This window comes from Lolium rigidum, unplaced genomic scaffold (genome assembly GCF_022539505.1).
Source record: "Lolium rigidum isolate FL_2022 unplaced genomic scaffold, APGP_CSIRO_Lrig_0.1 contig_33317_1, whole genome shotgun sequence".
Lineage (NCBI taxonomy): Eukaryota > Viridiplantae > Streptophyta > Magnoliopsida > Poales > Poaceae > Lolium > Lolium rigidum.
Window position 1 is genome coordinate 41,885 of NW_025900230.1, and position 7,998 is coordinate 49,882.

Genomic DNA, 7,998 nt, shown 5'->3' on the forward strand with positions numbered 1-7,998 from the left:
TCGTGTAATCCTACGCAATGTGTTCATCATCCAACAAGAGAGTGTAGAGTATGCATTTATCTATTCTGTTATGTGATCAATGTTGAGAGTGTCCACTAGTGAAAGTGTAATCCCTAGGCCTTGTTCCTAAATATCGCTATCGCTGCTTGTTTACTTGTTTTACTTGCGTTACTACTGCTACCATATTACCACCATCAACTACACGCCGACAAGCTATTTTCCGGTGCCGTTACTACTGCTCATATTCATTCATACCACCCGTATTTCACTATCTCTTCGCCGAACTAGTGCACCTATTAGGTGTGTTGGGGACACAAGAGACTTCTTGCTTTGTGGTTGCAGGGTTGCTTGAGAGGGATATCTTTGACCTCTTCCTCCCTGAGTTCGATAAACTTTGGGTGATCCACTTAAGGGAAACTTGCTGCTGTTCTACAAACCTCTGCTCTTGCAGGCCAACACTGTCTACAAGAATAGAAGCTCCATAGACATCACACCGTCAACACTGCCTTTGATCATAGAGGAGTTCTTCATCGTTGTCTATGAAGATCCTTTGGTCAAGAAGGTACGTACGCGAACTACCTTGACAGGAGGAGCCAGCTAAGGTATATCTGCGAGCAGCTGACTGCGGTCCTCGTCTCTGGACCGTGGAGGTCCTATTTGACGGACAAGGCCGGATGTACCTCGACAAGGGCTGGGAGAATTTCGCCATCGCGCACGGTGTGGATTTCGGCTGCTTCGTACACTTCAAATATGAAGGCAATGATGTGCTCACAGTGAAGGCGTTCGACGGAACAATGTGCAGGAAGTACTACTACTCGGACGACGAAGATACTGACGATGAAAGCGACGACGACGTGAAGCCATGCATCCATCCCCTTTAGATAAGGGGATTGTGACCAAGAATAAATATGTAGCTTCATATGCATCGATTTAGAGATGTAGCTATTTTCTATATATTATGCATGTAAAATATAATATGGAAATTTCCACCATGATTCGAGCACCACAGCCTCCAAACGATTTCTGACCTCTTATTTCTGGTGTCTGACCTTTTTGGAAGGAGACGAAGGGAGAGAAGTGAGGGGGCTGATACGTCTCAAACGTATCTATAATTTCTTATGTTCCATGCTACTTTTATGATGATACTCACATGTTTTATACACACTTTATGTCATTATTATGCATTTTCCGGCACTAACCTATTGACGAGATGTCATTATACATTTTCTGCTGTTTTTGGTTTCAGAAATCCTACAAAGGAAATATTCTCGGAATTGGACGAAATCAACGCACAGGGTCTTATTTTTCCATGAAGCTTCCAGAAGACCGAAAGGGATACGAAGTGGGGCGATGAGGCGCCGCCACCATAGGGCCGCGCGGCCAGAGGGGGGCCCGCACCGCCCTATGGTGTGGGCCCCTCGTCAGCCCTCCGACTCCGCCCTTCCGCCTACTTAAAGCCTTCGTCGCAAAAACCCAGTACCGAGAGCCACGATGGAAAACATTCCAGAGACGCCGCCGCCGCCAATCCCATCTCGGGGGATTCAGGAGATCGCCTCCGGCACCCTGCCGGAGAGGGGAATCATCTCCCGGAGGACTCTTCATCACCATGATCGCCTCCGGATTGATGTGTGAGTAGTTCACCCCTGGACTATGGGTCCATAGCAGTAGCTAGATGGTTGTCTTCTCCTCATTGTGCTATCATGTTAGATCTTGTGAGCTGCCTATCATTATCAAGATCGTCTATTTGTAATGCTACATGTTGTGTTTGCTGGGATCCGATGAATATGGAATACTATGTCAAGTTGATTATCAATCTATCATATATATGTTGTTTATGTTCTTGCATGCTCTCCGTTGCTAGTAGAGGCTCTGGCCAAGTTGATACTTGTGACTCCAAGAGGGAGTATTTATGCTCGATAGTGGGTTCATGCCTCCATTGAATGCGGGACGGTGACGAGAAAGTTCTAAGGTTGTGGATGTGCTTGTTGCCACTAGGGATAAAACATCAATGCTTTGTCTAAGGATATTTGTGTTGATTACATTACGCACCATACTTAATGCAATTGTCTCGTTGTTTGCAACTTAATACTGGAAGGGGTTCGGATGATAACCTCGAAGGTGGACTTTTTAGGCATAGATGCATGCTGGATAGAGGTCTATGTACTTTGTCGTAATGCCCTGATTAAATCTCATAGTAGTCATCGTGATATGTATGTGCATTGTTATGCCCTCTCTATTTTTCAATTGCCCAACTGTAATTTGTTCACCCAACATGCCATTTATCTTATGGGAGAGACACCACTAGTGAACTGTGGACCCCGGTCCATTCTTTACATCTGAAATACAATCTATCGCAAACTCGTTTCTTTCTTGTTCTTCGCAAACAAACATCATCTTCCACACGATACATTTAAACCTTTGTTTACAGCAAGCCGGTGAGATTGACAACCTCACTGTTACGTTGGGGAAAAGTACTTTGATTTTGTTGTGCAGGTTCCATGTTGGCGCCGGAATTCCTGGTGTTGCGCCGCACTACACTCCGCCACCAACAACCTTCACGTGTTCCTTGACTCCTACTGGTTCGATAACCTTGGTTTCTTACTGAGGGAAAACTTGCTGCTGTACGCATCACACCTTCCTCTTGGGGTTCCCAACGGACGTGTGTCTTGCACGCCATCAAGCAGGGGCCCTCTTATTTATGGTGTCTGACCTTTTTGGGTCATGTTGACTGTTGTTCAGGGTTTGTCAGTGCGCAGGAGGTGCGAGCGAGCGAGGCCCATAATGAGAGAGATGTTTTTTCTTTTTTTTTTGTGAGAGAGAGGGACAACCGAAGGATCCTGAAGGACCCAGACTTCCAATACGCACCAGAGCACAGTTTACAACAAGACACGGAATAAACAGGAAATTTCATCTAAATCCCTAACTTTTACATGGAAGACCCCACGCTGAAAGCAAGAAATGCGATCGGGTCCTTAATAGCCACCGCCCAGATTGATCCTCGTCGCAGCCGGGGACGAACCACTTAGCGCGACCAAATCGCCATGGCTACAGTGCATGCACACCATGGCCTCCGAGCTGAGCTAGAAACGCCCTGCCAAAACCGGCAGCCAGCGGAGGTGGATAACTGGATAGAGAGAGGGAGAGAGAGAGAGGGGGAGTCTTGATGCGTCTTCTCTTGACAAAGAAGATGGGAGTTTGCCTACCTACCGCACATGACTTGTGCTCACTGAAGTGTGGGACCTCACGCATGGGAACCACACGTAAGTGACAGACCTGTTGGAGTAATAACTCGGGTGATCATTATACTGTATTAGTACAAAGTTTCCTATGTGGTTTCAAGGGTAGGAAAGCCAAGTTAACTCATTTACATAACATTATTTTTTTCATGAATCCAAGTTAACTCATCTATCAATTGGTACGTTTTGGTTATATTCGAAATTTTACTTGAAACTTGTTGGTCATGCCATTTTACTACTCGCCTAACACTTTTTCCGCGCGTGAAGGGAGGGGGGTGGGCAGTATGCTACCCTGTATTTGTGTGACCCCCAAAAACTAGAAAATACGAGAGAGGCATCCAAAGAAACACACTCGTCCTCTACCCTAAATTTGAAATCAAGCCAAACAAAAAATGCAATCGAAAAGCATGGATTGTTCATCTTTTTCTATATAGTTAGGTTTAGGGTTTAGGGTTTATAGAGACTAGAGGCTGGGGCGCCCCATGGGGCGCCTCCTCACGTCACACTTTCAAATACGTCACACTTTCAACCAGATGGCAACAGCAATCTTTGCGTTCTTTGAGTCTTTGTTTGACACACTATATCATGTAAAACAGGAACCTGTCCTGTGTTTAGCATGGTCGTGTTTTTCAGCAGGCCTCTATCAGATAGACTACCAATTACAAATACTTAAGTAGAATAAACCAGTTACATGGTTATTAATAGATACAGTAGTAGTTAATAATAATAAGATACTGTACCAAGTAATACAATCACGTTACATGCATCTAGTCTTGCACCAATACAAATGTAACAAGTATTTGGTGCCTTGTGCGGCCAAAAGTTCTACGTATCACGTGCCTCCATTCCTAGCCAATTTTGCTATCACGATTCAATAATAGCCCCATGAGTGCAAGCAGCAGGACGACGGATAGGGGCATGGCGTCCTTTTGTTGCCAGCCTCACGCCTAGCTAGAAGGTCCTCTGGAGTACTGGTCGCAGCGCTCTAGCCAACCCAAGCTCTGGTCCCTCCTCCAGCCAGACGCCTCCTTGCTGCGGCCTAACCAGTCCAAGCAATTATTTCTTCTCAATCCTTGCAACAATTCCCATGGTAAAGTAGAAATCATGAAAAGGGGATCTGTCAGCTTATCTATGAACATGAACATAACCATAATGAAACCTATAATGGTAAAAACCCTCACCGATGGTTCGCATCAACGAGGATTAAGTTCAAAACGCAAAGGATAACCAATATGTAAACTACAAAAGAGACAACACACATATTCAGTTAAAGATTCCCAAAGAATTTATAACCGTACTTATGTACCTAAATGCTAGAGGCGTAGTGACATACTACCTCCGCTCCGAATGTAAGCCTTTTTAGAAAGCTAATTTAGCTATCTAAAAGGGCTTATATTTCAAAACGGGGGCAATATTAAAATTGAAGACAGTAGTAGACATTCAGTTCCTAATTCTACTTAAGAATCAAACTATTTATAAAGAAGTAAAAAACTTTCATTTACACACTGACTATTGATAATAAACCAGTAGAGATTCTATTGCTGGTGGTTCAAGACTATGGTTACATCTGACATATCAGCAATCCCATGCTATCATCAACCAATATTTAAGTAAAGCCAAACAGTCCAAGAGAAGAAAAAAAAACCTAATGTGAAAGTATTTTGAATTGTGTTTCTGTAAGAACACTTCAACAAACCCCTTCATTTCACAGAAATACTTGTGCTTGTGCAAACCTGAGCCTGTTTTACAATTAAACAAAAATAGGGAAGACCCATTTGAGGAGCTTGTGGGTTCTTATTTTAGTGGATGTAAACAAATTTAAATGTCCTTATCTAGAAGTTACTAATTCAAGTGAATACTGAAATCTGTGGCAGAGATGAGTAACTAAATAAGTATTAGGAGCACGTGAACCTAGCAGAATCTGAATCCTTTGTTCAGAGATACATATGTACTTGATAGATTAACCAAACTTGCAGCTGAATAGAGAAAGAAGTGGAGGAAAATAGGGGAAACATGTAGCGCACTAAAAGATCTGTACGTTGGCATCAGATTTTCCGTTCCCACTGATCCATAACCATTATTGGAACTTCCGCCATTGGGGAGCATGGAGGCAGGAAGGACGCTAAGAAAGTTTTGGGTCTCTTCAGTCCCATACTCATAGTTATTGGAACTTATAAATTTTACTATGATTATGCAAGATGAAACAATTTTGTATCAACTGAAATTAAGACTCAACTATCCGGATTCTCAGTTATAGGTTCAGCTATCCAGTTTTGCACGCTTTTCTCACTGGTATGCTAAAAGCTCAGATGACCTAGTCAAACCTAAACTAAAAAATAATCAAGCTCTACAGGCAACGGCAAGATGAAACATTAACAAAATTGTCTATTTGGTGTAGTGGGCATAATATTGAACTTATGTTATTCATTGATGGCTATGCAAATACATGAAATATTAGGGTACATGTCGAAGACTCCATTTACCATCATAAATTCTAAATACAAAAAGTTATATCGAATAAGTACCTTACTCATCTCAATAGCAACGACGGATAATCCGTTGTTTGCATACTGCACTATATGTTCCTTCACTGAAGCAATTGATACAATTATATGCCCCAAAGCTGTGTTAGCCTAATGAGGAAAAACTATATTCATCGATGCATATTGTCCTGCAAGAACTTGTCCTGTGCTATATCAACAGATGCAATGGAACACTTTTACCTCAACACCCTCTTCTCCAATGCAGCAGCTGCTTCATTTTAAAAGAAATTGACAAAACCACATCTTTCAGATTTCCTGGCATAGGATATATGTTATATTACTTTCACTGTATGACACATCCATCAGTTAGAGCACAATCTCTTATCAGCACAACCACAAATCCAACACCAAACAGATGCCAATTCCCAACTGTGATAATACTAATCTTTATTTTGATCCATGCCTTCAGGAAAATTCGCCCTGTAACAACCAGAAGAAGATATTAATATTTCATACTATGGAAATCAATTCTAATAACACAAAACTGTAGCATGACAAAAACTTTAGCCTATGCAAAGCAGAGGAGTTCAAGCCATCAGAGCAAAGCATATACTCTAGTCTTAAGAACTGAGCACGTGGAAGAACATAAATCTATCAAGAGTATATATACATGTAGAGTGCTGAACCTGTCATCTGAACGACAGCAGTAATACCTCAAATATTTGACAGGCAGGAGTGGTAAATATGCCAATATCAGTATTTCCAATAGATCTTGATAGAGTGAAACTTCCTAGGCAGCAACAGTGCGGATCAACCTGATAACAGAGATACAGATCAAAGGTGGCTAAATAGAGAACAGTCGTAAGAAGGCACACTAAAACGACATTGCTGAAAACAAGACCGAAGGCACACACACAACAGAACAGAGCGACATGACCCAACACTCGTGCCGGCGTGCAGCGCTCGGGGACGGGGAGCGTGACGAGGCAGAAGATCAACAGCATAGAAACACACTCTAAACACTTACAGCAGGAATCAGGATCGTCACCTCAGAGACATTTCAACAAACACTTGAACTGCAACGTGCACCCACGAATCAGACCACACAGACAACCAGGCGAAGCACCCGTAAAGTAATCTAGAGGAAGAGCTGGCATACCTCGGCAGAAAGAGCGGACGGCACACAGGAGGGACGAAGCTACACACGGCTGACGGAGCATAGCACGAACGGCAACAATCTGAAGGGGGGTGATTCGCGAAGGGTTACGCGCCAGAAGCACAAGAGGCGTCGACCAAAGAATCGGCAAGAACCATACCTCACGACGAACTGGCGAACTGGCGAATGAAGCATGGATCAGCTATCCAGCAAGGTGCGACGAAGAGTTGCCTGCGAAGGAAACACAAAATCAGGACACAAAGAACAGGGGAAGAAATCCCTAAAGAAACCAGCACACCTCAACCAAATCCATCCATGGTGCACCAAACGGCGGCGGGGAGCAGATCGTGCGGCGGCGTGGCAGTAGTATCCCAGGCTTGAGGAAGGCGAAACGCGAAGGACAAGCACATGGGTCTGGTCTCTCGGGCAGAACGGAGGCAGATGATGAAGAGAGGAATATAGGCCACTCTGCACACGCAAAGAAGCACTGCTCGATCGTAGTACATGTTTTTTAAGTCAAAATGACACAGACAAATGGGCCCATGAACTAACTGGGTCCACCATCGGAGAGAGGCGGGCCAGAAGGCTAAAACAAAACCAACTAAACGCTAGGGACAGACGGTCCTCTCGCTGGACCCACCACGAACAGACAAGCACAAATGCCTTTACCCACACAGAGAATGACAAGTCCGACCCATAAAGCAATGAACCCACCCTCGGACTCAAGGAGATAGGAACACACGCGTCTGCACAACGAACTGAACAAAGGACGTTGCCAGTAAAAGCTGGTGGCAGGACATGGGGCCATGAAGAAATAACAGCTACCGAAATAGATACCAATTGAAAGTATGAATGTAGGCCCAGGAGCATGTTGGGCCCACAAGCAGCGTACGACGGGTAGAAGCGCCGCGGTGTTCGTCCATCAAACTTTCTGCCTCCAATTTGACCAGGCCGTTTCAACACAACAAAGGAGCATCAGGCAGGAACAATGACAAAGTGGGCCAACTTCACCAAGGGCCCATGGGCAGTGGGCAGGCGGGTACACGAGTGATCTTCCACGCCTCGACAAATCCAGCGTGCACATCGACGAAGGATCCAGCCAAACAAATTGAGCGAGGCAGCA

At 44.2% G+C, this 7,998-nt stretch overlaps 1 long non-coding RNA gene across 3 annotated transcripts; it reads right to left on the reverse strand.

The window, feature by feature from the left end:
• Positions 1-3,910: 3,910 nt before the first annotated feature.
• On the reverse strand, positions 3,911-7,301 carry LOC124681067. Of its 3 annotated transcripts, none has more exons than XR_006995695.1 (7): positions 7,174-7,301; positions 7,036-7,106; positions 6,879-6,957; positions 6,433-6,534; positions 5,762-6,199; positions 4,418-4,475; positions 3,911-4,308 (listed from the first exon to the last, which is right to left on the reverse strand). It is a non-coding gene; the product is annotated as an uncharacterized LOC124681067 (long non-coding RNA). The 3 variants fall into 3 exon arrangements; XR_006995696.1 differs by adding an exon at positions 6,747-6,795 and having other exon boundaries at positions 4,418-6,199; XR_006995694.1 differs by having other exon boundaries at positions 4,418-6,199.
• Positions 7,302-7,998: the final 697 nt, after the last annotated feature.